This window comes from Pleurodeles waltl, chromosome 11, assembly GCF_031143425.1.
Source record: "Pleurodeles waltl isolate 20211129_DDA chromosome 11, aPleWal1.hap1.20221129, whole genome shotgun sequence".
NCBI lineage: Eukaryota > Metazoa > Chordata > Amphibia > Caudata > Salamandridae > Pleurodeles > Pleurodeles waltl.
This window is the reverse complement of record NC_090450.1, coordinates 624829223-624852076: the sequence shown is the minus strand read 5'-3', so window position 1 is coordinate 624852076 and position 22854 is coordinate 624829223.

Below are 22854 nucleotides of genomic sequence, written 5' to 3'. Positions count from 1 at the left end.
GTTGTGCAATTGCAGTTGTCCAACTAATGGTGAGGTATCCTCCAGAAGAGCCAACAGATTAGTAAAGGTGAAGAAGGGTAAACAAGCGTTCATTCATCCGCCCACCCCTGTGTTACCCCTACCTGGAAGGGTGGACATCCTAGCCACTAAGAAATGGTTAGAAAGGACACTGAAGGGAAAGGTATTGATTATAACAGTACTGATATGGCTATTCTTCAATAATTGTGTGTGTTGACCTTTTATTGAAAGGGCGGATATCATTGGATTTAAAGCACATGAAAAAATTATCAGGGTCACAAATTTCTATTATTGACAACAGTATTGTTGACTCTTACCTGTAAGTACACACCTGAGCTACTGTTGTGGGCATCATATGGCTTTCTTGCATTTCGTCAAAGAGGTTTTCTGGAGAAAGGTATCCAGCAATGATCAGGAGTTCCACCTCGTGACGAGTAGCCAACAAGTTTCCAACCCGTACTGCATGTGTCCTGCAAGGATTCCAAGTTCAACAGTCATTTTTTGTTACAATGACTACTACCACAAGCAGTCAAAATCAACAAAAGGAAGCCATGGATCCACCTGTGAGACATCCAGACGAACCCTGCATCATGACAAGTGCCACTGGAAATGTAAATGGGAAAAGAGGGGAGAACAAGATTGTGATCATAAAGATACCACCCTCTTCTTCAGCTTTTGGACAATTTTCTGAACCAGTAAAAGGAAAGTTATGCATTTTTTTCCTTTTTTATTTGTTTCATAGTGTGAGAGAACAGGGCTGATTGCAGAGGCCCCCTAACGTTTTGCCCCCATTTTCCACTTTTTGCTGGTGTTTTCCTGACTCTGATGGTGCCCTGGGTACTGCTAACCAGTCCCAGGGCCTGTGCTCTGTGTAAAATCAGTATGCAAATTAGGCTAATTATAATTGGCTAAGTCAACCTACCTATAAGTCCCTAGTAAATGGTAGGGCATGTAGGTTTAGGGACCCCAGCATAGGTAGTGCACCCATAGGTGCACTGCTGAGGTGCCCAGTGTCATTTTAAAGGCAGGCCTGCCTTGCTGGCTGCTTTTAAATTAAAGTTCTATGCAAATTCGACTTTGGAATTAAAAGTAGTTCCACAGTCTTAAACTACCTTATTTTTACATATACGTTACCCCTAAGGTGTGCCCTATGTGCCCCTAGGGTTGGGTGCCATGTAACTATAAGCAGGGACCTTATAAAAATAGTTTTATAAGCCCTGGTGAGGTAAAAACAGCCACATTTTATTTTCCCTCATTGTAGTTAATGGCCTTCATAGGCTAGAATGGGGAGACTTTATTTTAATTTTAAAAGTCCCCTTAAGTGACAGATGCAAAGAGTGTGGTAGCAAATTAATTGTTATGATAAATCCCACAACTTCCAGTTGTGGGATTTAATATAACTTGTTCAGGTAAAGAGTTTTAAACTTTACCTGAAAAGTTGCCAATTTCAGCCCTGCATTGTTTTTGCTGCTGTGCTCTGATTGGCCAGCCTCTGGCAGCCTGGCCAGGCTGCCTTGATGAGGTGTGAAGTGGCCTGGCTTCACACAAAGAGATGTGCCTGTGGGAGGGGATCTCCCCTCAGCAGATGGTGAGGCAGGAAGGGGGAGGGCTGCCAAACTGGGCTTCAAAGGCAGAGAAGGACATTTGGAGCAACCCTGCAAAACCCCCACATCCTGCAACCCCAGACAACTAGGTGCCCCCTTGATTAGATTAGGAGAGGGCAGGAGAGGGGTGTGTTTATGATTTTTAGCCACACCAGTGGGTGGGCTCAGCCAGATGTAACCTCCAAAAATCACTTTCAGCCATGATGGATTTTTGAGGAATGTTGCCTCCTGGGATTGATTTTTGCCACACTTCCCAGGAAGTGGTCATCACAGGGGGAAGCACCCTGCACCCGATTGGAGAACCAGGACCCCCCTGTTTTTCACCCAGGAGCAAGGATACAACTGGCAGACCTGCAACCACACCTCAGTTCCCTACCAGATCCCTACCGGAAAGAACTACTGAAGAAGGACTGCCCTGCTGCACCCTTGGCCTGCACCTGAAACCTGCACTCTGAAGGACTGCACCAGCTGCACACTTGAGCTTCACCACAAGAAGGACTTTACCTGGCTTCAACTGGTTCAAGGAGGGACTCCCTGTTTGCTACAGGTGAACAATTGCTAAACAGAGTCCCCTGCACCAACTCCTGAAGAACTCAACCAGCTGACCTCTGCCCAGTGGCCAAAAAGGAGTTTGCGCCAAGTGCATTCTGGGAGTTGTAGTCCACCCCCCAAGGATCATCTCAGAGCTTCTGGAACCTGGGGGTGAGCTGTGGACCCCAAAAAAACCTTAAAGAAACATCTGGGAGAAGATCCAGAGGTTTGGAGAAGTTTGGAGAAGTTTTGGAAAAAAGCTCCATAGAGGGACCGACCCGCAGCAGCAACTCTAGCCGGCTTGCCTTAACCACGGCCCGCCCTGATTTGCAGGTTCGTCCCAGTGAAGAAAATCTCCAAAAAAGAGACTAAGGTGGTCATTACAACCCTGGCAGTCGGTGTTAAAGCAGCGGTAAAACCGCCAACAGGCCGGCGGTAAAAAAAATGGAATCACGACCGTGGCGGAAACCGCCAACATAGACAGCCACTTTAACACTCCGACCGTCACGGCGGTACAAACACCGCGGTGCTAACCGCCAACAGACAGGCGGAGGACTAAGTACCGCCCACAGTATTACAATCGTCCAATCCACCACTTTTTCCGGGGCAGATTCACAGCGAACAAAAACACGGTGGAAACAGGACTTGGAAGGGAAAACGCTCACCTCTACACACCCCACGAGGAACCAGGACACCATGGAACCGGAACTCCAGATACTCCCTGCCTTTGTCTTCCTGCTCCTCTACCAGGAGTTCGAACGCCGGCGGCGAAGACCACAGTGAGTACTGCACCTATGACACGGGGGGGAGGGAAAAGAGAGTGACACACACACGCAACACCCCCACCCTCACCCACGACAACACACACACTAATACATCATGATACATTACAGTTACACCCCCTAACCCCCCAGAAGAATGCAAAACAAAAGGAAATTAGGTGAACAATTGTAATCTATTAAAATTCAGTATTCAAAAAATATATATACACTATTTACAAATATATACACCAATAATATAAGTCCAAGGTATTCCACCATTAAAGTCCGTGGACCACTGGGCCCAAAATGCATGGGCGAGGCCCACACAAGATACCCGATCAAAACGGAGAGAACACTGCTGGGGCATCAGTTCGAAATACAACAGGCATCTCAGGAGGAAGGGAAGGGGGGCACCTCAACCGGATGAGTGCACAACGCCAGATCCACGAGGGGGCTCCATGCCCTTTGATGTATCCTGGGGAGTGCAAAGCCACAGTCTCACAAGTCTCTCAAGTGGGTGGTTTGCCCACTGCTTTATCCTGGGGAGTGCAAAGCCACAGTCTCTCAAGTGGATACAGTCTCCACTGGTTCTGGAGGGGGCTTTGTGCCCAGAGTGCTTCATCCTGCCAAGGACTGAGGTAGTGGATGTATCTCTCCACTGGTTCTGGAGGGGGCTTTGTGCCCAGAGTGCTTCATCCTGCTTGTGGCGGCCCCAGTAGCATCGCAGCTTTTGGCGCTCATTGGCCTGCAGTGCTGTTGGCAGCGGTGTCCTGTGAAGTGGTGCTTGTGGCGGCAGTGTCCTTGGCAGCGGTGCTTGTGGTGGCGGTGTACTGTGAAGTGGTGCTTGTGGCGGCGGTGTCTTTGGGAGCGGTGCTTGTGGCGGCGGTGTCCTTGGCAGCGGTGCTTGTGGCAGCGGAGTCCTTGGCAGCGGTGCTTGTGGCGGCGGTGTCCTTGGCAGCGGTGTTTGTGGCAGCGGTGTCCTTGGCAGCGGTACTGGTGGCGGTCTTGTCCGCTGTACAGGTTTTCTGCGACTTGCCTGTCTTTCTGTGCCTCTTCCCCACCTTTGATGGTGGCGCAGCTGTCTTCCCACTCCCAACTGTACTCTTGGAAGAGGCTTTGGTGGTAGATGTTTTGCCTTTCTCCCGCCAGGCACTGGCCAACTTTTTATGCTGTTGAGGTGGGGTACTGTCCGTGGTCTGGCTCCTTGGCGCACTGGCTGCCCTTCTGCTTGGTGCACTCCAGAAGCTGGTTACTGCTGGCACCACTGTGGGACCTGGAAAGGCGAGCCCTAGGGGACTGAAGGGGTGGGGGAGGTGAGGGGAAGAGGTCAAGGTTGGACAGGAAAAGTTTTTGGGACACACTGGGACGGGTAGATGGAGGGGGTTTGGGAGTGGAGCAAGAGGTAGTGGTGGTAGGAGGTGTACGTTTGCTGACTTTGGGTGAAGGTGCATGGGCTGGAGGCTCTTGCGAGGTGGATGGCTATTGGGTGGGTGTGTGGCTGCGTTTGTGTACTTTGGGAGGTGGGCTCACAGACACACTGGGAGAGGACACAGGGGATGTGTGAATGGTAGTGGGGATGGTGAGTGCAAGTGAGCGGGGTGTGGTGATGGGTGTTCTGGTGATGGACCTAGTGGATGAAGATGTAGTGCATGCAGGTGTGAGTGTAGACGAGACTGGGAGGGAGGAGGGAGACGTGGAGGAGGGGGACACAGTGGAGGCAGTGGATGTTGGTATGTGTGCATGGGTATGATGCTTGTGTGAGTGCCTGTGGGATGTGTGGTGCTTATGTTTGCCAGAGGCTCTGAACACAGGTGGGGTGGGTGCCACATGGCCTGCCTTACGACGGGACGTTGCCTACTAAACGTATCCTGGCCTAGGGGAACTCACACACCACCTCCCCCACCCAGACACCTCCACTGCGTGCAGAATCAGCTCAATGTGACTGTACTCACCCCCTTGTGGCTGCTGTGATGCCCTCAAGCACCCATCCAACTCTGGATCCGCCACCGCCAGGATCCAGAACATCAGGGGGGTCATGGTGCGACAGGCACCCCTCCCACGTTGGGAGGCCATCCCCAGCTGGGCCTCCGCCGTCTTCTTGCTCCAGCGGTGAATGTCCTCCCATCTTTTATGGCAGTGGGTGCTCCGTCTGTGGTGGACCCCCAGGGCCTGGACTTCCTTGGCGATGGCACGCCAAATATCCTTCTTCTGGTGGGCGCTGACCTAAAGGAATACTACAGGGGAAAAGGAGAAGATATAACCGTCCACACCGTCACAGTCATTGGCCCGCATTCCTACCCTTGCCATGACGCACATGCACTCACCGTCGTTTCATGCACGCCTCATTCTCCCCCCCATCTTTCATCCACACCACTCCACACAGGCATTGCCCATTCGGCATGCTCACAGTGTACTTATCTGTTTGTCTGGAGGACCGTAGAGTAGCGTGTACTGGGGGAGGACTCCATCCACGAGTTTCTCCAACTCCTCCGTGCTGAAGGCAGGGGCCCTTTCCCCGGACACATGAGCCATTGTCTCTTCCAGACTGAGGTCACAGCAGCACTTGCAGTGTAGATCCGTTCCTGTCAAAGATCAGGTATCAAGTGATTGAACAGAGAGAAAATGGTGGTCACGTCCGCGGCGGTGCGTACTGTCACCGCCGGCGTACATCGTCATTGGCTCCTTGGACCTATATGGTCCACTGTTAACCAATGCAGGATTGCGCTGCGGTCTACGACCGCCTACCGCAACGGTGTACAACGCCAGCGCAGTTATCTCATATCCCCTTGTCCAACATTACAGGTCAGGCAGCCGCCATTTCAGGGGGCCACATGGCATTAATTTTAAATGTGTCACACATATCTAGGCCGTGCATACACACTAATACAGGCACATAGCAGTTTAAAACAATTGAGGAATAAAGTTGTGTTAACGTACCTCAGTGTTGGTTGACTCTCTGCTCACTGTTCTCCTCCATAGAGCACGTCCGCTGGGGCAGATGAGGAGGTGGCGGCATCCTCCGGTGTACAGACCGCTGGTGAACCTGTCGACAATGGAGGAGCGACAAGCAAAAGTAATTGTCACCTACAGACTTGATTGTGCCACAATCCTGGAACTGTGTGCCCAGTTGGAGCCAGACCTGATGTCACCTATCCGCCATCCCACAGGAATTCTACATCTAGTACAGGTGCTGTCAGTACTCCATTTCCTGGCAAGTGGGTCTTTTCAAACGCTAGTGGCCATAGCATCAGGGATGTCCCAGCCTATGTTTTCCAACGTGTTGTCCAGAGTGTTGTCTGCCCTGCTGAAACACATGCGCAGCTACATAATTTTCCCTCAGGTGGAGGATTTGCCTACAGTGAAAGGTGACTTCTATGCCCTGGGACATATCCCCAACATCATAGGTGCCATTGATGGGACACATGTGGCCTTGGTCCGCCCCCGCAGGAGTGAACAGGTGTACAGAAACCGGAAGATTTACCATTCAATGAATTTGCAGATGGTGTGTTTGGCCGACCAGTACATCTCCCATGTGAATGCCAAATTTCCTGGATCAGTGCATGACGCTTACATTTTGAGGAATAGCAGCATCCCTTGTGTGATGGGGCAACTCCAGAGGCACTGTGTGTGGCTACTAGGTGAGGACATGGAGCCTATACAGTGTGACTAGGTGCCTGGGTGTGGGGATGTCCCTAAGAGTTAGTGTGTGTCTAACAGATTTCCCTTGACATATGCAGGTGACTCTGGCTACCCCAACCTGTCATGGCTACTGACCCCAGTGAGGATTCCCAGGACAAGGGCAGAGGACCGCTACAATGAGGCCCATGGGCGAACTAGGAGGGTTATAGAGAAGACCTTCAGCCTCCTGAAGGCCAGGTTCAGGTGCCTCCATCTGACAGGTGGTTCTCTATTCTACTCACTGAAGAAGGTGTGCCAGATCATCGTGGCCTGCTGTATGCTTCACAACTTTGCTTTGCGATGACAGGTGCCTTTTCTGCAGGAGGATGGTCCAGATGGAGGTGTTGTGGAAGCTGTGGAGCCTGTGGACAGTGAAGGAGAGGAAGCAGAAGAAGAGAACATCGACAACAGAAACACAGTGATTCATCAATATTTCCAGTGAGACACAGGTAAGAAGACATCAATGCCTGCTACATCTGATATAATTGTTCAACCTCTCCTCTATCTGTCACCTTCACCCAGTGTATGGACCCTGAGTTGTTACTTTCCCTTTCAATTTCACAGATGTGGGTCCCACTGTGTGACATCTGCTTTGTTTCCTCATGGACTAGAGCTGTGTGACATAGGTATGTTGACAATACAATGGATATATCATTTTTACACAGTTATTGCAAATACACATTTTTGAAAAAACAGACTGACTCCAGATTGTTTTGTGCTTTAAGGGTGTTTATTTAAGTGCTAAATATTGGAGGGGGTTGTAAAATGGTGAGGGGTGATGGTGGAGGAATGTCCAGTCTATTAGTCTCACAGGTGCATTGTCCAAAGAGGCATAGGAAGTGGAGCTAGGGTAGTTTAAGGATGGGACAGAAAGATGACAATCAGGGTGGTCTCATTTCTTGGCGGGGTCTTGGCATTGTTCTCTGTCTTTGTCCTAGATCTCAGGGACCGCTTGCGGGGTGGTTCTCCATCTGCAGGGGGTGGGGTGCTGGTGTCGTCGTCCTCTGGCGGTACCTCCTGTCCACTAGCGCCGGCGGAGGTGGTGGGCAGTTCATCATCGAGGCTAGTGTCAGGGGCCCCTTGTTGTGCCACAGTGTCCCTCCTGGTGTTGACGAGTTCCTTCAGCACCCCTACAATGGTGCCCAGGGTGGAATTGATGGCTTTGAGTTCCTCCCTGAACCCCAAATACTGTTCCTCCTGCAGCCGCTGGGTCTCCTGAAACTTGGCCAGTACCGTTCCATCGTCACCTGGGAATGGTGGTAGGCTCCCATGATGTTGGAGAGGGCCTCGTGGAGATTGGGTTCCCTGGGCCTGTCCTCCCCCTATCGCACAGCAGCACTCCCAGTTCCCCTATGTTCCTGGGCCTCTGTCCCCTGAACCGTGTGCCCACTACCCCCAGGTCCCTGGTGTTGTTGGGGTGGTGGGTTAGCCTGGGTTCCCTGTAGTGGTGGACACACTGCTGCTTGACGTGTCCTGAGGACAGAGGTATGGGCCCGCTGGGTGGGTGCTGTGCTGGTGTTTCCAGAGGGGGAGGCTCTGTGGTGGCCTGTGCCAGTGTGAGGGGAACCGACTGTCCCGAGGTCCCAGATGGGCCGGGCTGGTCATCTAGACCCAGTTGGACAGAGCTGCTGTCATCACTGTGGGCCTCTTATGTGGGTGGAGTGGAGATGCCTGGACCCTCCTGTCCGGTGACGTTGGGTGGGGTTCCTGCAGGGTTGTAAAGGCATGATTATTGCATCTTTGTGTGCCATGGTGTGCAATGGGTGGTTGACCCTGTACCCTAGTGCTTGCATTCTTGTGTGGGACCTTGTGTGATAATTGTTTAGGGGTGTGTTTGGGTACATGCAGTGGTCATGCAGTGGTGATGGGTGTCCATGCTTTGGTGTTGCATGCAGGGCTTTTGTGTTGGGATGGATGGTTTGTGATAGTGGGACATATGTGAGGAGTTGGAGTGATGGGGGTGAGGGCGAGGGTGGGGGTATGTGATTGCATGCAGGTAGGGTGGGGGATGTAATAGTTAAGATTTTACTTACCAGAGTCCATTCCTCCTGCTACTCCTGCGAGGCCCTCAGGATGCAGTATAGCCAAGACCTGCTCCTCCCATGTTGTTAGTTGTGGGGAAGGAGGTGGGGGTCTGCCGCCAGTCCTCTGAACCGCAATGTGGTGTCTGGATACCACGGAACGTACCTTCCCCCGTAGGTCGTTCCACCTCTTCCTGATGTCATCCCGTGTTCTTGGGTGCTGTCCCACTGCGTTGACCATGTCCACGATTCTGCGCCATAACTCCATCTTCCTAGCTATGGTGGTGTGCTGCACCTGTGATCCGAATAGCTGTGGCTCTACCAGGATAATTTCCTCCACCATGACCCTGAGCTCCTCCTCAGAGAACCTGGGGTGTCTTTGCGGTGCCATGGGGTGCTGTGGGTGATGTGTGGGGTGGTGTGTGTTGTGATGTGTGGGGTGATGTTTAGGGGTGTGTGGTGTTTTGTGCGTGGATGTTGTGTGAGTGATGTCCACAGGGTCCACTTCTGCCACATGGCCATCTCCAGCCTCCTCCTCCTGTAGAAAAGGCACATGGCATCTCAATGCAAGGTTGTGCAACATGCAGCATGCCACGATGATCTGGCAGACTTTCTTGGGTGAGTAGCACGGGGATCCACCTGTTAAATGTAGGCATCGAAACCTGGCCTTCAGGAGGCCAAAGGTACGTTTGATTATCCTTCTTGTATGCTCATGTGCCTTATTGTAATGTACTTCGGCCCTTGTCCTGGGATTCCCCACAGGGGTCAGAGGCCATGATCGGATGGGGTAACATGAGTCACCTGCTAATATGGAGTGACAACATTTCGCCAAACACAATCCCATATGGCCTACACCATACCCATACACCAACATTCACTGGGTTGGAACCAGGGCTCACCTATTAGCCACACCCTGTGCCGCTATAGTTGGCCCATCACATTAAGGATGCTGATATTCCTCAGGATAAAGGCATCATTCACCGACCCAGGATACTTAGCATTGATATGGGAGATGTACTGGTCCACCAGGCACACCATCTGGACATCATGGAATGATAGCTTTTTCGATTTCGCAATACCTATTTATTTTGCCGGGGGATGGACAAATGCAATATGTGTTCCATCAATTGCCCCAATTATATTGGGGATATGTCCCATTCCATAGAAGCCAGCCTTCACTGTGGCCAAATCCTCCACTTCTGGGAGATCAATCTAGCTGCACATGTGTGTAATCAGGGCAGACAACACTCTGGTCGGCACTACTGAGAACATTGGCTGTGACATTCCTGCTGCCAAGTCCACCGTCACTTGGAAAGAACCAGTTGCCAAGAAATGGAGCACAGATAGAACTTGCACAAGAGGGGGAATCTCAGTGGGGTGACGGATAGCAGATATCAGTTCAGGCTCCAGTTGGGCACACAGATCTGTAATAGTGGCCCTGTCAAGTCTGTAGGTCAGGATAATGTGCCTGTCCTCCATTGTTGCCAAGTCCACCAGGGGTCAGTACACAGTGGTATGTCTCCATCTACCATTCATCCTCAGCGGTTGCAGTCTACGGGACAAAGGAGTGAAGAGCTGGTCACAAACTGAACATTGGAGCCACAACAGTACAATATATGTTGTCAATGTTAAATTTACAGGTGGTATTTGTCTTGTATGTCCAATTGTAAACTGTGACACAGTTATAATCCAGGGCCTGCCGCAGCCCCCTCTGAAATGGCGTCTGCCTGTCCTGTGTAGAGGGACAGGTGGAAGTGAGGTAATTCCGCTGACGTTGTGAGCCGTTGCTGGAGGCGGTCGAGAACCACTGTGCAACTCCTCATTGGATAACATTGGGCCCTATGGGGTATAGTGGCCATTGGTGATGTACGCCGGTGGTGACGATGTGCACTGCCGCGGACGTCACTGACATTTTCTATCTGTTCTCTCACTTGCTACCTGACCATCAACAGGGGAGGACCTATCCTGCATGTGCTGCTGTGACCTGTGTCTGGGAACTACCGTAAACAGTGGGAGGACCTGACACGCTGGGCACGGAAGACGGCGGAGGCCCAGCTGGGGATGGCCTCCCAAGAGGAAGGGGTGCCTGTCGAACCCTGACCCCCCTGATGGCCCGCATACCGGCGGTGGCCTATTCTGAGCTAGATGGGTGTTTGCGGACAACACAGCAGCCACAAGAGGGGGAGTACACATTACAACTTATGCTTGGTAGGGTGGTATCCGGGTGGGGAGTATGTGTCAGTGGGTGCCCATAGACCAAGCCTGACATTACAGAGTAGGTCCCATGTGTGGCTTGGTGCCATGGCGGTAGCAGCTTCTTCTTGAGGCTCCCGCCTTTCTCTCCTCACCCCCGGGGCTATAATACTCAATTCGGCTCCAGATTCACCACAGAGGGAGCGGAATGCGTGGTGCCCCCCCCCCCCCGGGCTATCGATGTTCGTCTTCTGACCCCCAGAAACCACTGGTTCGGGCTCCGACACGAACGAGCTAGATGCGAGTTGGAAGAGAGCTTGAGGTGACAAGATGGCGGCTGCCGGGCGTTCCGGGACCCGGGCGGCCGGGAGAGCACCCTTGGGCATCGCCTCGGCTGATTGAGGGAAACGCGGGGGCCTAGATCGAACCTTGCCGATCCAAGACGAACAGAGAGAAGAAAGAAACAGGCAGACGGGCAATGTTGGAGGAGACGGCCTGGCACAGCGGAGACGATATGAGAGGAGGTGAGGAGGCCTGGCGTCAAGTAGGAAACAAGGGCGCGACCATCCGACACAGTAGACCGTGATAAACCCACCGGGTGGAGCTGGCCCGGGGTACTGTAATCCGGAGACCCGAATAACGAGAAAGCAACCGAAGTGAGAAGGGGCTCGACGTAACGAGGCTGAAACCCACCTCGAGTGAGGCCGCTAAGGAAGGGGTGGGAGATTGGTCGGGCCAGCCATGCGGGGGGGCCGGGGAGCCAGAGCAGAGGGACGCCCCCCCAAGCCGGAACACTGAGAGAAGGCCGCTGGGAAGACAGCGACCTAACAGTATCCGAATCAGACCTTCCTAATAGATAAACCAACTAGCGATCGAACAATGAAAGGAACTATGGCGTAACTAAAAAACACGGCCCGGCTCCACGTTTGACCCCTAAGATCCGATACGTTAATAAAAATAGCCATCAGCTCAAATCTGAAGGTCCAACAGATTGTTCGCCGGACCATCTTAATAATCTGTATATAGGACATTTGGCTCAATAAAAGACAGGCCTCCACCCCCCACGTGTTGGACCCCGGTGGGCCCATCCAGCAACTTTTGGAAAACAGATAAACACTATCATCGGCTCTATACTGCCCTTACACTATCAAGAGACTTGCATCCTCTTAAAAATAAGCGATCACCAGCAAAAGTGCCGCACATCTCCAGAGATGGGCAAACCAAATAGAAGGTGATAAGCCGATAATACTAGGGATATAACAGACAATGCACCCCCAGAACAAGAGGTTGTGAGGAAATTTTCCTCTGCGGAGGAGGAAGGAGCCACAAAAGAGCCTACCCTGCAGGATGTAATACAGGCTATTGCTGCCTCCAGAACTGCTCTCGAGGTGAAAATAGACTCTCTCGCATCAGACTTCACAGTGCTCAGAGACGATCACCGGCGCCTAGCAGAAAGAGTGACCTCGACAGAAAAACCGCTGAGAGAACTGGGACCCGAGCTTCAAGGCGCTTCCAAAGCATCACGACAAATGGAGAAAAGAATATCAGATTTGAAGCAGATGGCGGAAGATGCTGAAAACAGATCAAGACACAATAACATCAGAATCATGGGGCTACCTGAGAAAGTCGAAGGAACCAACATGGTTGACTTCCTTGAAAAATGGTTGAAGGAAAATATAGCGAAAGAAGGCCTATCCCGACTTAATTAGTGATACAACAAGGCCTTAAGATCGTTACCCTCTGCACCTTCAGGTACTTTCAAAAGTTTTAGATTGTTTCTTCTCGAGTAATTTTCCAGTTGCTCAACCCTATTTTTTAACGCCAATTCGCTCTCTTTCAGTGTATCGATCTCACCCTTATGTTGTGCCAATTCCTCCTTCATATCCCCCATCGCTTCTTCCAGGGCCTGTGTTCTTTCCATTACGCCGTCAATTTTTCTTTCTAAAATAGCACAAACCTCTCTTATCTCCCCTTGGTTTACCTCTGAACTCACAAAACCCTTTTTTACATCTTCAGAGATAGACACAATTAGTGCCTCCAATGAGGAACTCAATGAAGGGGAGATGACAGGAGCGGCTTGAGGAGGTTCCACAGCTATCAACTTAGATACGGGGTCTTGAACTTCTGCGCGCGCAGCGTTTGGGATCCTAGCTTGTACTGGGGCCATCTGTTCCTCTCCTGACGGTGGCGGGGGGGCCTTGCCCACCCGCTGCCCTCGCCATCAGCATTATCCGACTGCCTGGTGGTAACCTCCAATGCCACTCTGTCCTGACCAGGGGTTAGCTTAATTACATCTGGTTTCACTTTGAAAAAAGACCTAAGGGAGGGTGTCAACTTGTCTCTTCCCTTAAGCTTGCTTTCCCCCACCTTCCTCACCACCGTCCTTCCTCCTTCCCCAGATTTAGATTTTTTTTTGCTGACCCCTTTTTGTCTCCCTTCTCCTCGGCAGTCACCACCAAGTTGTCCCGGGGCCACTGACCAGACCCCTCCACTCTTGTTAAAAAAAGCGGGGGGGAAGGGGAATCACCCTCCCCCCCACACTGCCTCACCGTGTATCTCCTGGCTTCCTTCACCAAGGTTTCCTTAAGTTGTGCCTCTTGCCGTGTCTTCTCGGCTGCCGCTACCCAAGAGCCGCTATTACGGCTCCCACTGCCGCTATTCCCCCGAAGGGTAATTCGCGCCACTCCTTTTCGCGCCCGGCGCAGCTCCAGCGCGGCCCGGCGCCACCAGACAGTCCCCGCTGCCCTCCAGTCTGTTTCTACCTCCAAAAAAGCGGCGCGCACATCTGTGTGCCTGCAGCCGCAATTCACCACAATTCGTTTTCGGCAGCCGTGTCCTGCCGCATCCTGCCGCGTCCCCCGTGAACCGGAAACGCCCTAGCGCGCTGCACGACCACCGCAGCCCGCCATGTTCTCAGTGGATCTGGAGGAGTCTGAGGAGGAAATCGGAAAGGAGATTCAGAGAATCCATCGGGACCCTTTCAAGCTGCGAATGAACAGTAGTAGACCTCAAAAAATTTTGATAAATTTTTGGACATACCAGATGAAAGAAAAGATCTTATCTAGAGCATTGAAACAAAAATCTTTAAGAGTGAACGATATTGTTTTTGAGATCAGGTCTGATTTATCCAGGGTTACTATGGAAAGGCAGTGGGAGCTGGGGAAACGTTTGGAGAGTTTTAAATCTTTGGGGGTCTCAGCTCAGTTGAAATTTCCAGCCTTCCTCCGGATCATGTATAATAACAAAATGTATAATATCAGAGATACAAGTGAGGCGGATAAATTATTGGCAGTGGTGAAAAATGGGCAGCCTACTAAATAAAGTTGCGCTTAAAAGTTTGAGTTCCCCCAGGAACACGGGGACGCCCTAAAAATTGGGATCATTAAGGTCCTTAGTCGGGGGGTTCTCCATGGGTGGGGTATGGGGGGAAGGGTGTGGGGAGTGGCGGGTAGGCTCAGGGTGGGGGAGGGAGAGGGGTGAAAAAAGCAGTGACTCTTTCAACCCAGTAATCTGTTTCCTAAGATTGATCGATAGCTAGCAGGGAGAGAAGGCAGGGGGTGAAGAATATACCATTGCAAATCCTTTCATGGAATGTTAATGGCTTGAGGGTGCGAGGAAGAAGGGAGCGAATATTACAGTATTTGCAGGATTCTCCGGCGCAGATTGTGGTTTTGCAGGATACGCATTTAACAAAGGCAGAATTTACTAACATTATACAAAAGTTGAGGTGGGTCCAAACATTTTCATGTACAGAACATAACTATCATAATAAAGGGGTGGCAATTTTAGTTAAACACTCACAGCAGGGGAGTGGGGTAATTTTGGAATCTAGATCAGATACAGCAGGGCGATGGGTGATAGTTAAAATACAGTTTGGGGGGCATAATCTGAGTGTAGTAGGTTACTATGGCCCCAATTGTGATGATATAGAACCTTTGAAACATCTCTTTTCTCAGCTTCTTGAATTTTCGGATCCGGTTATCTTGATGGGTGATTTTAATGTGGTGTTGGATAACAAGTTGGATAGGTATAACTGCAAGTCTCGAGGCATGCCTAAGTCGAAACAATATTTAAGGAGGATGATGAAGGAATTTGGCCTGTGCGATATTTGGAGACAAAGGGCGGGGAATAGTAGGGATTTTTCTTTTTTTAATAAGAAATATAGACACGCCTCTCGAATTGATTACTTTCTATTAGATTTACGTTTGAGAGAGGAGGTGAAGAATATAGCGTATCTGCCCTCGTACCTATCTGATCACTCTGCGGTGGTGTTAAATTTGAGTTTGCGGCAGAGAAGTTTTAGTAATCGGTGGACGATTGACCGGTCTTTGTTATTCGATCTGGAGGTGCTGTTAAAGTTGCGTAAAGAATCAGATTTTTTTTTTAGTGTTAGCTGGGTTCTGCCCCAATAGCAGTAGTATGGGACACGTTTAAAGCGGTTATTCGTGGGGAGATTAGGAGTTGCTCTATTCAGAAACATAAACTGCGGAGAGACGAGATTAATTCGATTGAGCAGGAAATGCGAAAATATAAGGTCGACATAATAGAAGCAGGGGAGACTGAGGCCTTGAGGGCCAGCTTGGATGGGCTGAGAAGTCAGCTGGAGAAGATACTACAGGGAAGAATTCAAAAGAAATGGGAGGCAAGCAAACTGGCTCATTTTGAATATGGGGAAAATGCAGGGAAATTATTAGCCTGGAAAGGCAAAACAGATCGTGTTAGGAATTATATCAAGGAGGGTGAAGTGGAGCACTCAGGAGAAAAAAGAACGGATGAGGCAGCAATAGAATCGGCTTTTCGAATAAAAAAAATTACAACTGTATTCAGAGGAGTTAGAGGTGGATGAAGACATGGTAACGGATTGGATGGGGGCCGATATATCTTTAGGGATATCATTACAGGAGAGGGAAGCTTTGAATGCTCCAATATCGGCTGAGGAAATTAGGAGAACCTTGATTAGTAGTAAGTCGGGCACGGCGCCGGGGCCAGATGGTATCCCAGTGGAAGTTTATAAGGCATTAGGGGATTCAGTTATCCCCGTATTGACTGAGTTGTTTGGGGGGATTCTGGAATCAGGTAATGACATTCCTCTTTCATGGTATGAGGCAGTGACCTCTTTAATTTTGAAACCGGATACAAATCCAGCGAAATGTGCTTCCTACAGGCCTATATCATTGCTGAACAGTGATTATAAATTACTAGCTAAAATTCTGGCAGATAGGTTGAGTAAGTTAGCTAATAACTTAGTGCATACAGATCAAAAAGGCTTTTCTAAAGGCAGATATCTGCATGAATTAACTTTTGAACTGATTGGGGCAATAGATATGGCTACAACGTTTGGGGCGCCATTGGCAATTATTATGTTAGATGCAATGAAAGCCTTCGACCAAGTAAATTGGAACTTTTTGAAATCGATCTTGAGGCGGGCCAACTTAGGATCCAAGTTCTGTGGGGTTATTGACCAGTTCTATACATCGCCATGTGCTAGGATTTTGGTGAATGGGAATCTTACGGACCCCATAACAATTTCAAGAGGTACTAGGCAGGGCTGCCCCCTGTCGCCTGTATTGTTTAATTTATATATTGACCCGTTTGCCAGAAAAATTAGACAAAATTCTCTAATATCGCCCTTTTGCTGTAATGGTTGGGAAAAGAAAATCTCCTTATATGCGGATGATTTACTGATTTATACTAATAACCTGCCTGTAGCTTTTAATACAGTTAAAGATCTGGCCGAACAATTTGGAAGGGTATCAGGGTATCGGATCAATGTGGGGAAAACAGAAACTATGCAGTGGAATATGGACGTAGGGTCAATATCAAATAAGCAGGAAATATGGTACCTGGGCATTTTAGTCACCCAAAATTTGAAGGATTTAGTGGAAAGGAATGCACAGAAGTTATTAGTTGAATGTAAAGCCATGTTACAAAAATGGGCACATCTCCCTTTAACGATTCTCGGGAGGATAAATTTAATTAAGATGTTTATTCTGCCCAAATTGAATTTTGTGTTTGCAACCATACCACTGGCAATACAGAAGGGATACCTGGAGAAAATGCAACAGGCAATAAGTAGTTTTATTTGGAATTCTAAGGGGCTGAGGATATCGTGGAAAAAACTATGCAGAAGAAGGGATAAAGGAGGACTTTCCTTACCTGATTTGTCATATTATGCGTGGGCTTTTTTGTTCAAGAACTCAAGGATGTTGTTTTTGTGCCCAGATGGCTCAGCAGTGGGCAGAATGTATAAGGCAATGGCTTCATCTGTGAAAGGGGCCTCAAGGTTGTTTCTATTCAAATTCGGCGATCCTAAATTTTTCTAAAAAATTAAACTGAAAGTGTTGCAAGGATTGGCAAGGAGTTGGCATCAGTTAAGACGACGTTGGGAGCACATTATTACAGCTATCAGGCCCCTATCTGGGGTTCTCCGGGCACCCCAGAATGCTGTAAAGATATCTTAGCATTACCACTCAAAAGGGCAGGTGTGGAAAGGTGGGGTGAGCTTTCGCGAGAGGGTACTTTACTCTCATGGGATGAACTGGTAAGGATGACGAATGGATCGCTGTCCAGGTTAAAATACGTACAGATAAAAGAGTGGGAAAAATAAATTAAAGGGGGATTGGGAGAGGTAAACGCTTTGGAAGATTCTTTTTTAGATCTGGCAAGCTCGACACCGGTGAAGAGGCTGGTGGTGTGGTATTGGGAAATATTAGAAACTCTTGATGAGAATTTTGTTCTACCAAACAATCTATGGGGCAAGGTGGTGGCAGGCGACAAGATTGGGATACGGTGGAAGAAGTCGTTTTTGACGCTTTACGAAGTAGTGAAGCCTACCCCACTAAGGAAAAACCATCTTTATACTTTACATAGAGCATATATATCACAGGCAAAACTTGCCAAGTTTAAGAAGGGGGAAGGGGTCAAATGTCCGAAATGTGGTGGGCAAGGAGCAACGGATATTCATATGTTTTGGGACTGCCCTGCTATTCGGGTATTTTGGGAGGAGGTTTTTGGGGCAATATCATCTATGCTGGGCTGGAAAATCGATATATCACTCCCACTGATTATATTTGGACAATCTCAGGAAGAGGGTTTATGGACCAGGGTGAATAAAATTAATCATAAATTTTTGTTTTATGTAATTGTGTTGGGCAGGAACGAAATTTGTAAAAATTGGATGAAGAACACCCTCCGAGTTATACAGACTGGCTTAAGGCAGCTCTACGGGTGGCGAATATGGACTTAAATGTACAGGGCTCTAAGAGAAACGCGGAACTGTGGTCGCCATTGCTAAAATGGGAGGGAGTAGTTTGAATCTTTTTTTTTTGTTTTTTTTTTTGATAATATTTGCTATTGAGAGACTATATGAAATGGGCTTGGTTATTGTCTTTCTCTTGTCCAATGATTAGCCACCGTTTGATGCTTCGGCAGGTTTGCTCAGGCAGACCGGGAGATACAAGGGTGCCTCCCCTGGCTAGAGTCTCTCTCATAGTTAGAGGGCGAGAAGGCTATAGGAATTAAGAAGTGACTCAGTAAGCGGGGTTAAATGAGGACTAAAAAAAAAAGAAAAAAAAAAAAAAAAGGCCTTTCCCAATTTTTTGCAGTGGAGAGAACACATAGAGTCCCGGCACGTCCTCCCCCGCCGGGTGCTCCTGCTAGACCAGTAGTGGCCATACTATTGCACAATAAAGACAGAGACCATTTACTCACCCAAAGCAGGAAAAAGGGAGACTGCTTATTGGACAACCAAAGTGATTCGGATTTTCCCTGATTTCTCTCGAGAGGTATTAAAGCAGAGGGCCTCTTTCAGGGAGGCCAAACAGAGACTCAGAAATTTAGGGGTCCAATACGGGATGCTATTCCCGGCCATACTCTGAATAATAACCACAACAGGCTGACAGTTTTTTAACTCGGCGGAGGAGGTTTGGAACTGGATGGACAAGCAACATCTCAACGAGAAGAGAATTAACCCTGAAAAACACCAACTAAACCTTAAAGGAAAATCTAACAGCAGTAATACTACAAGACGCAGTAGCCCATCCCCTCTGGAGATTCTAAACGACCGCCAAAAAGCAGTGGAGGCAGCTGCGTCCCTTGGCTGTTCCGAACAGAGTTCACCTAAGCAAACACATAGGTGGTCATTACAACATTGGTGGTAAAAGCCGCTTACCGCCGTGCAGAAGACCGCTAATACACCGCCGCCGCGGTGGGAGACCGCCACAGCTATTATGACCCACAGCACGGAATCCGCCGAAATTCAGACACCCACACAATACCGCCACACCAAAGGTCAGCGAGAAACTGGCGGAAACACATCCTCCACCTCCACGCCAACAGAAACACGCCCATGCTATTACGACCCACGAATCCACGCGGTGGTCTTTCAACCGCGGTATTCCATTGGCGGTACACACCGCCGCGCTCAAAATACACACACATCTCCAAAACACCGCCACATTGGACAATTCCAAATACACTCACCTGATATACATACAAACAACACTCCCACACACCCAATACAATATAAAACACACACCCACATCACACACAAACCCCTACGACCAAAAATTAGACACGAAGGCCACAGAGAGACAGCACAGAATAGAGAATACCATCACACAGAGGCACACTACACCATCACCCACACAACATCCACGCACAAAACACCACACACCACTACACTCACCACACTCATCAACACTCATCAACACATACACCACCTCACACATCACACACACCACCCCATGTCACGCCAAAGACACCCCCGCTTCTCTGAGGAGGAGCTCAGGGTCATGGTGGAGGAAATCATCAGGGTAGAGCCACAGCTATTTGGATCACAGGTACAGTACACATCCATAGCCAGGAAGATGGAGCTATGGCAAAGAATAGTCGACAGGGTCAACGCTGTGGGACAGCACCCAAGAAATAGGGAGGACATCAGGAAGAGGTGGAACGACCTACGGGGGAAGGTGCGTTCCACGGTATCCAGGCACCACATCGCGGTACAGCGGACCCCCACCTCCTCCCCCACAACTAACAACATGGGAGGAGCAAGTCTTGTCCATCTTGCATCCTGAGGGCCTCGCAGGAGTCATTGGAGAGACGGACACTGGTAAGTCAAATTTCAACTATCATATCCCCTACCCTACCTGCATGCTATCACACACCCCCACCCTCACACCCTCCCCTATCACTCCAAATCCTCACCTATCTACCCATGACACCAACCACTCATCCCAACCCCAAAACCTGCATGACCTAACTAAGCATGGATACCCATCACTAAAGCATGCCCACTGCACAGACCCACAACACCCCCCACCCATCAGCACACAAGCTCCCACACAGGAATGCTTTCACTGGGGTACACGCACACCCAAACATTGCACACCATGAAACACACACATGCAAAAATCATGTACTTATACCCCCGCAGGAACCCGAAGGAACGTCACCACACCATTGGGTCCAGACAACACCACTCCACCCCCAGAAGAGGCCCACAGTGACGACAGCAGCTCTGCCCTGCTGGATCCTGATGACCAGCCCGGACCATCGTGGGCCTCAGGACAGTCGGTTCCACTTGCCCAGCCACAGCCCAACACCGAAATTCCACCCTCTGGTAACACCAGCACAGCACCCACCCAGCGGGCCCATACCTCCCTACCCAGGACAGGTCATTCAGCGGTGTGTCCACCACTACAGGGCAGCCAGGCTAACCCACCACCCCAACAACAGGGACCTGGGGGCAGTGGTAGTGGGCACACGGTCCAGGGGACGGAGGCACAGGAACACAGGGGAACTGGGAAGGCTGCTGTGCGACAGGGGGCGGACAGGCCAAGGGAACCAACTCTCAACGAGGACCTCTCCTCCATCATGGGAGCATACCACCACTCCCAGGAGACGATGGCCACGGTCCTGGACAAGTTGCAGGAGACCCTGCATCTGCAAGAGGAACAATATTTGGGGTTCAGGGAGGACCTCAGGACCATAGACTCCGCCCTGGGCACCATCGTAGGGGTGCTGACGGACATTCAAAAGACCTTGAGGGACACCGTGGCACTCCAAGGGGCTCCTGACACTAGCATGGACGACGAACTGCCCACCACCTCCGCCGGCGCTAGTGGACAGGACGCCCCGCCACAGGACCAACACACCAGCACCCCACCCCCTGCAGATGGAGAACCACCACGAAAGCGGTCCCTGAGATCCAGGAACAGGACAGAGCAAGATGGCAAGACCCCTGCCAGGAAATAAGACTACCCTGATTGTCACCCCACTGTCCCACTTTGTTACCCTGTCCACATTGGAACAGCCCCAGCTCCACTTTCAATGCCCAGATGTGCAATGTACCAGTGAGACTAATAGACTGGACTCTGCCATGGACATTCTTCCACCATGACCTATCCCCATTTCACAACCCCCCTACATTTTTATGCACTTCAATAAACACCCTTGAAACCTCAATAATATTGGAGTCAGTCAATGATTGTGAACTTTGTATTGTCAATTACAGTGTTAAAAAAGGTTACCCATTGGAAGGCCAACATACCAATGTCACACATCACAAGCCTTTCAAGGGTGCAAGCTGTTGACACGTAGGTTACCACAATAGTGAAACTGAAATGGAAGGGGACAACTCAGTTAACAAATAGGGAGTGAAATGTAGGTAGAGGATAGAGGTAGACGTGTGAAAGTTAATATTATGTGATACATGAAATTGTACTCACCTGTGTCTCACTGAAAATATTGCTGTATGACTGACTCCCTGTTGTCGTTTTCTTCTTCATCAGCTTCATCCTCATCACTGTCCACAGGCTCCACAGGCTCACCCGATGCAACAACACCGTCATCTGGATCATCCTCCTGCAGAAAAGGCACCTGGCGTCGCAATGCCAAGTTATGGAGCACGGAGCAGGCGATGATGATGTCGCACACCTTCTTCGGTGAGTAGAATAGGGACCCACCTGTCATATGGAGGCACCTGAACCTGGCCTTCAGGAGGCCGAAGGTGCGTTCGATCACCCTCCTAGTCCGCCCATGGGCCTCATTGTAGCTTTCCTCTGCCCTGGTCCTGGGATTCCTCACTGGGGTCAGTAGCCAGGACAGGTTGGGGTAACCAGAGTCCCCCAATAGCCATACACGGTGCCTCCGGAGTTCACCCATCATATCAGGGATGCTGCTATTCCGCAGGATGTAGGCGTCATGCACTGAGCCAGGGAACATAGCATTAACCTGGGAGATGTACTGGTCTGCCAAACAGACCATCTGGACATTCATCGAATGATAATTCTTCCTGTTCCTGTACACCTGTTCATTCCTGCGGGGGGGACCAGAGCTACATGGGTCCCATCAATGGCACCTATGACGTTGGGGATATGTCCAAGGGCATGGAAGTCACCTTTAACTGTAGGCAAATCCGCCACCTCAGGGAAAATGATGTATCTCCTTACGTGTTTCAGCAGGGCAGACAACACTCTGGACAACACGTTGGAAAACATAGGCTGTGACATCCCTGATGCCATGGCCACTGTTGTCTGAAATGACCCACTTGCAAGGAAATGGAGTACTGACAGCACCTGCACTAGAGGGGGGATTCCAGTCGGATGGCGGATTGGTGACATCAGGTCTGGCTCCAACTGGGTACATAGTTTCTGGATTGTGGCACGGTCAAACCGGTAGGTCACGATGACATGTCGCTCTTCCATTGTCAACAGGTCCACCAGCGGTCGGTACACCGGAGGATTCCGCCATCTTCCAATATGTCCCAACTGACGGTGCCTAAGAAGGACAACAGCGAAGAAACTGTCACCATTCCTCCAGGTATGTACCCACAGTTACACACAAGACTACAACAGACAATTAACCCATCCGGGAAATGTTTTGAGTGTAGGCCTCAGTATGTGTGACGCAGTAGTAATTGAAGCCAAGTGGGCCCCTGAAATGGCGGCTGCCTGACCTCTAAACTGGGACAATGGGATTGTGGGGTAACTGCGCTGGCGTTGGACACCGTCGCGGTAGGCGGTCGTAGAGCGCGGCGCAATGCTG